We start from the raw sequence: 7,801 nt of genomic DNA on the forward strand, positions 1-7,801 counted from the left end.
CAGTTAGAATGGCAAAAATTGACAAGAAACAATAAATATTAGAGAGGTTGTGGGGAAAGGGGAACCCTCTTATACTGTTCATGGGAATGTAAGTCGCTGCAGCCACTTTGGAAAGCAGTGTGGAGGTTCCTCAAAAAATTAAAAACAGAGCTGCCCTATGACCCTGCAATTACACTACTGGGTACTGACCTCAAAGATACAGATGTAGTGAAAAGAAGGGCTATACGCACCCCAATGTTCATAGCAGCAATATCCACAATAGCTAAACTGTGAAAAGAGCTGAGATGACCTTTAACAGATGAATGGATAAAGAAGATATGTATGGTCCATATACACAATGGAATATTAATCAACCATCAAGAAAGATGAATATTCGGGGCACCTGGGTGGCTCAGTGGGTTGAGCCCCTGCCTTCGGCTCGGGTCATGATCCCAGGGTCCTGGGATCGAGCCCCGCGTCAGGCTCTCTGCTTGGCAGGGAGCCTGCTTCCCCCTCTCTCTGCCTGCTTCTTTGCCTGCTTGTGATCTCTCTCTCCCTCTGTCAAATAAATAAATAAAATATTAAAAAAAAAGAAAGATGAATATTCAACTTCTGCATCAACATGGACAGAACTGGATGAGATTATGTCAAGTGAAATAAGTCAAGCAGAGAAAGTCAAATATCCTATGGTTTCACTTATTTGTGAAACATAAGGAATAGCATGAAGGACATTAGGAGAAGGAAGAGAAAAACAAAGGGGGTGGGAATCAGATGGGGAGATGAACCATGAGAGACTATGGACTCTGAGAAAGAAACTGAGGGTTTTAGAGGGGAGGGGAAAGAGGGAATGGGTTAACCTGGTGATGGGTATTATGAAGGGTAGATATTGCATGGAGCACAGCATGTCATATGTAAACAATGAATCATGGAGCACTACATCAAAAACTAATGATGTACTGTATGGTGACTAACGTAGTGTAATGATAATACAACATGAAAGTTATCTTGAAAAATTTTAATTTATTCTTTCCTTCAGCAGAACATACACTAAAATTGGAACAATACAGAGAAGACTAGCATGGCTCCCGTGCAAGGTTGACATGCAAATTCATGAGGCATCCCATATTTTTTGGAACACTTGTGCTCTGTTGGTGGGAATCAAAAATTGTGCAAACACTATGGAAAATAGCTATGGAGATTCCTCAAAAATTAAACATAAGTACCATATGATCCTGTAATCCCCCTCCGGGTATATATACAAAATGACTCAAATTAGGATCTCGAGAAGATGTTTGTATATCCAAGTTCATTGCATCTTACTCACAATAGCCAAGAGGTAGAAGTAATCCAAATATCCATGGATAAATTAACGGATAAAGAAAATGTGATATACACATGCCGTGGAATATTATTCAGTTAAAAAATGGAAATCCTGCTTCATGCCATACCTTGGGTGACTCTTAAGAATACTATGCGGAGATAAGCTGTCACAAAGAGACACATACTGTCTGACCCCATCTATATGAGGTATCTAAAGTAGCCAAACTCATAGAAACAGAAGATAAGAAGGTTTCCAGGGCATAGACAGGGGAGGAAATAAGGAGTCAGCGTTCATTAGGTAGAGTTCCAGGTTTGCAAGATGAAAAAGTTCTGGAAATCTGTTGCAAAGCAACATAAATGTACTAACACTATTGAACAGTCCATTTACAAATGGTTAAGGTGGTAAATTTTATATGTGTGTTTTACCACAATTCAAGAAAAATGGTTAATTTAACAATAGATAACCGTTTCCCTGGAGGGCACAGTAATTCTTTGTTGGAGAGGTGTCTAGAAGGAAGATAGAGGCTCTTTGTGGCTACTCAGATATGGGTTAGGTACTTCTGGGTCCAGCTTGTTGTCAAGCTTCACCCTATGTATGGACCTACAGATTCCCAACCTCGTCTAGGTGATTCTTTAAACTATTGCTATCTCAGTCCAACCCAGAGATTCTCATTTGGCCTGTGATATGACCTGGATTACAAGATTTTTGAAAGCTCCCTTGATGGCTTGAATTGTAGCCTGGCCTGTAAAGCGCTGTTTGGATTAATGATTTGTAAATTATATTATATTATATTATATTTGTAAATTATATATATATATATAGTTAAAAGAATCTCTCTGGAACTTTGAAAAATGGTATATTCTCAGTTCTCCTCCATTCTCTTCCTCATTGCACTAGGTAATTCTGATTATTTCCCCTCCTCAACCAATTTGAGAAATGTTATATTAGATGATTTCTAATGCCTTTTGGAGATAAAATATGTCCACAATTGCTGTTTTCTATTATAGGATTCTTCCGACCAATGGATTGGGCTAGATCCTATATTTGAACCCCAGAGAACTGAGCTCCTCATCAACTGGGTTTGCCCATGACCAAGGTTCCTGTTGAGGTTAGTGGGACAGTCTAAGTTCCGGCTGTGTGTGTACGCAGAACCCACTTATCTTTTTAAATCCTCCGCCAGTCAAACCACACAGATGACACAGCATTTGGGCTTAAAATCAACTTGTTGAGCTGTAACAAAATCTTATTCTTTTGCTTAGACGTTGTTTGTCAGGCTATGGATAATTTTAGGATGATCTGAAGAACAAAAGGATAAAATTTCATAGAGTTAACATTCGAGTAAAGAGATTAGACACTGCCAAAGGGATTTTCTTGACTCCCTAAAAACCAGCAGTATAGCAGAGGGTATAGGGAGTCTTAAGGAATTATTATCAGGGTGTGCTCATTATCAAAAAATCCCAATGTGAGAGAACCCCTCACACATTCAGCCACTGTAAGCCAGTTTGGATACCCACGAGATCAGAAATCTGGCAGCACAGGAGACAGGGGACTCGCCAACTTAATGCTGTTTAATATTAATTAAACTTAATATAGCTCAGTTATCTGTTTTTCAGATATTCCCAGGAAGAATACCAGAAAAGAAGAAACAAATCTATATTCATATTTTATATATATTGAAATTACATAATCATAAATGTTCTCATAATTATATATTCACATTATGTAAAACATTATCATATATTCTAAGTTTCTGGATATTTCTAGACTAACTGAATAGGAGAAATAGGAAATCAATAATTTCCATGAAATCAATTACCTGGAAAAATTCATATGAGAAGGTACAGGTGTCATTGTACAAATACACATTCTTAGTATGTGTATTTAGCCTGAAGAAGGCTAAAATACTGCTATTTGTATTGCACATTAAGCATTCAGGGGTGGGAACAATTAAAGCCCCCTAAAATTTTGTAAAAAGACATCATGAAGATATGACTACCCAGCTATGTTTTAAAACATGTCTAAGTTGAACCAATTACTGCTGGGCAGTGCAATTACCATGGTGGCATTATCTTGGGAAGGTATCCAGTCACACATAATCTTGGCGAAGTTCATTGCATTCAAACTTTGATGGCTCCCTCTTTAGGAAGATGATTACATACATAAAATGGAACTATTGTAATCTTTTCCTCATCTGATACAAGCCTGTAATACTTACCACAGGGCAAGAAACACCTAGTTTCTGTCCAGCAACCCGATTAAATTACAGCTGGTTTTCTGAACATGTAGCGATGCTAAGCTTTACTGAATTTTATATGAAATTAAATTAGCATTCCCAGCATGCGCTAATGTAGCAGACATTATAGTGTTGTACACACAGGGAAGAAGAGAAGAAACCAAAGGTAAAGAGGCAGAGAACCTGGGTCTAGAGTCCTAGTCATGTTCTGAGGCTTAATCCATAGAACTCAGCTTCAGTAGCTATAAAGGGTAAACCTGAACTTCATAAGCCAGGATTGTCAATAAATTCAGTAAGGAGTTTTTAAAAATGTACGGATTCTCAAGACCTAGCCTGTGATTTCTGTGCAGAATAAGGCTGAAGAATGTGCATGCGTAAAAACTTCCCAGGTAAGATGGTTGTTTCCACCCAAGGTGGAATAACGGGCTATGTTCACCGTCCTGCAGAAACAACTATAAAACTGGACAAACATATGAAACAATAATTTTAACACGTTGGACATCACACAACACAGGGCAATAATCGCTGAAAGACAGGAAGCAAATGAGGTGAGCTCTACCGTCACCCCAGATTACTGCCTTGAGAGAGATTCCAGGTTGTGTTACTGGTGGGAGGGACTGAGGCTGAGCCTGTTGGTATCCCTGTGTTGGGAAAATGGTCATGGGAGTCCAGGGAAGCCAAAGTAGTTAGAGTTTGCAAAGTGAAGTCCTGATTCACATTTTCTTTCAATTAACCTCCATAAACCACTTATTTCTTTCTGGGAGGAGGTTTGGAAGAAGAAAAGTAAACAAGTGAATGAATGAATGGGTGCATGAATTAAGGAATAAATGAATGAATTAAATATACAGAAGTATATAAATATATATGAATATCTAATATGAATACATATTTATATATAATTTACACATCTATATCATATATTAAGTATAAAATTTGTAAAGCATCCTAGCTACATATTTATTTACCATTATTTAATAAACATACATGAACTACTACGGCAGATTCTACGTAAATCCCACCTGAAAACTAGACTTACACTATGATTAGATCCCAGCATCTGTGAGAGAGAGTGTGTGTATGTGTGTGTGTGTGTGTGTGTCGATCTCATGTGTCTGTGTCTACCCTCACTCCATTAAATCTCATTCTCTAAGGACTTTGAGTTAAAAGAAAATCCATCCCTTTTTGGCCAAAGAGGATTTGGCGTTAGTTAATTAAATTCCTCTTAGGCGTCTTTCCTGATGTAGTAATACTAAATCCAGAGATAAGTTGTCTTGGCAACTGTTTTGGCGACTGTTAACAGCCTGCTTTTTAGGCTTGTGAATAAAGATGTTTGAGAATGTAAATCACCAGCTGAGGTTTAACAGATTTTATTCTCACTTTCCCAAAGAAGCTGGACACTAATTGATAATACAGTACACTTTTATTTATGTTTGAATAATAATATAGCAACATTCGTAGCTCAGCCCTTGGATGATTACATATATTATTCATGCTTTCAAAATGTAATAAAGATACATAATATCAGTTTTCCAATTAAAGTTTATGACCAAGCTTGGTGATGGTTATAGTTTTTGGCAGAGATTTTTAATTTTCTTCAAATGCTTTCTTGGGATTCACAAAACAGCTTCAAGCAAAAACATATTTTGCTTGGGGGAATGGGAAGGGCAGAAACTAACACACATGCTCATGAAGATGTCATATATATGCAAACACTTTCCAGGTACTGAATCTTGCAAAAATTGACAATAGCCCTATTTTTCAAAGTAGTTTATTTTAATTAAGGTAACTTTTAGCGTCTGCATGCAGTAGAGAAATTGGCTGCTGAGTTAATTTGTTAACTATCAATTTTTGTGGCTAGCTAATGTGCACTGATGTCCTTTCCTAGTACTAAAAAAAAGTGTGACAATAAAACCTTTTTTACTAGATAATAAAGTAATCCTCACTTGAGAGGATTCGCATTGAATGTTTTATAGAAATAAAGGGTATTAAACAATTATGCAATTGAAAAGAGCTTAAGATCTTTTGGTCCAACCTCTACTTTACAGAAGAGGATACTGAGATCCAGAGTAGCTGTAAATACCATGAGTCTCTTTTAACTACAATCAGGTCAAAAGGTCCCCTATATTGTCAATGCAATATAGAGGGTCCTGCCGTGGTGGCCTCCCCTGTACTTATTTCTTGCTTAAATAACCCTTTTATGGTATTTTTTTCCTTTTCATAGGGACAGCATGGTGTAATTTAAGTTTGGACTTCTGGGGCTCCTAGGTGGCTCAGTCAGTTAAGCATCTGCCTTCAGCTCAGGTCATGATTCCAGAGTCCTGGGATCCAGTCCTGTGTCCAGTTCTTGCCTGCTTCTCCCTCTGTCTGCTGCTGCCCCTGCTTGTACTCTCTCTCTCTCTGTCTGACAAATAATAAATAAAATCTTAAAAAAATAAAAGTTTGGACTTCTGAGTCATGTACGCCTGGGTTCAAATTCAGATTACTTAAAACATATTCCAGCCTCCATAATTTTTTTATTAAAAGATTTTATTTATTCATTTGACAGAGAAAAAAAGAGACCCCAAGTAGGCAGAGAAGCAGGCAGAAGGGGAGGGGAAAGCAGGCTCCTTGCCGAGCAGGTAGCCCAATGCAGGGCTCAATCCCAGGACCCTGGGATCATGACCTGAGCCGAAGGCAGAGGCTTAACCCACCGAGCCACCCAGGTGCCCCACCAGCCTCCATAATTTTGATTCCCATAAAATCCTATGGTTAGGGAGTAGCCATCCTATCTATAAATTACATGCAAGTGTTCTATAATCTTGAAATTATAAAGATGATAAAGGATCCCACCCTACCATGAGAACTTCGTATTGTACACAACACATGGTTAGAGTCCTTTAGCTCTACAGAAAAATGCATATTTCAAAATCAGTCTCCATTTAGTGCCCACAGGTGACCTGTTCTCATTTGGGACTGCTAAGGAAGAGACTGCCAGCTTGTCATGGGTGTATCTTTTTCTCTGTGACCCACCCTGTCCTTTTCCCATGGACATTAGTCTGCAACAAAATATCTGCTTCTTGTTTTTTTTTTTTTTTTAATCTTAATGTAACAAAGCTAAAAAGGGCTACAAGATACTATACTTTTTTCTCTAGTGGAATATGCTTGTTCAGTTCTTTTTTAAACCCATCCCTTCTCAATAATATGACATGGTTCTTCTGTAGGACTCTTTCACTAGGGCAGTACTGTCTGACAGAAATCTTGGCAGTGACAGGAATGTTCTGTGTCTGCCCTGACAAAAACGGTAGCCACTAGCCTCGTGGGGCTATTGAGCACTTGAGATAGGACTAATGTGTTGGCTGAACTGAACTTTTTATTTTACTTAATTTTGGTTCATTTAAATTTAAATGTCAACATGTGAGCAGAAGCTACCATATTGGAGAGTTCAGGTCTAGAATTTGGACGGATAGATATTAGGATCTCACCTCTCTACCTCTTCCTTTTCTTTCCTCTCTTTCTTCCTGCTTTCCCCAAGTCTCCTTCAAGGTTTTTCTTCTATACATGATAAAGTAACCCAGGCCAAATGGGGCTTCTTCCAAGGAGACATATTTTGCTTCTTACTGGAATCTTTTTGGGGATGATCGAACTGGGAAAAAAATGAGAATATCAGTCTCTGTAGAATCTTGAGAAGGAAATTCTTTGAGGTTAAGGAGGTCTGTGATCAACCCGGGACCCTCAGACCACACCTTATAGATAAGTATCCCCTCTTCCAGTTCAGAATGCAAGTCACAGCTGAGCATCTCCGATATTACTGGCACTGACATTTCTTGATATGCTGTCGTCATGTCTTATCCCCTTTAAATAACCTGATGTACATCTTCATGTCAACAGCTTTTAGTGCTCTAAGTCATTAAGTCTAGACTTCATTCTTAAAATAGGTAATGATTTCATTTTTAAAGGCTTTGCTCATCTATCTCTAGTCCCTCCATCCCCATGTGCTGTGTAAGGATAGAAGATACCCATGTCACAACTGGCTTTTCAAATTTTTTTGTGTTTATTCATTGCACAAACACTATGCTTCCTTCATTCTACTACTGCTGGAGAGAGATAAAAAGGACACAAGATGAACATGGGCATTTGTATTATAAGGTAGAAGACAGACAAAGTATTTCAAAGGTAGCTCTCAGAAGGTTTCCTAGTTTCAATAGAAATTCCCTTCTTCCCCCTCTAGTGTCTAGTGTCTGGCCTAGAGATTTTGTAATGTAATGACCGTGCTAATTCTTTAATAATGT

General features: G+C 38.2%; 1 non-coding gene across 1 annotated transcript; it reads left to right on the forward strand.

Moving 5' to 3' along the window:
- Positions 1-1,001: 1,001 nt before the first annotated feature.
- Positions 1,002-1,109, forward strand: LOC132014716 (U6 spliceosomal RNA). The gene has a single exon (XR_009403371.1). It is a non-coding gene; the product is annotated as a U6 spliceosomal RNA (small nuclear RNA).
- Positions 1,110-7,801: the final 6,692 nt, after the last annotated feature.

This window comes from Mustela nigripes, chromosome 3 (genome assembly GCF_022355385.1).
Source record: "Mustela nigripes isolate SB6536 chromosome 3, MUSNIG.SB6536, whole genome shotgun sequence".
NCBI classification, from domain to species: domain Eukaryota; kingdom Metazoa; phylum Chordata; class Mammalia; order Carnivora; family Mustelidae; genus Mustela; species Mustela nigripes.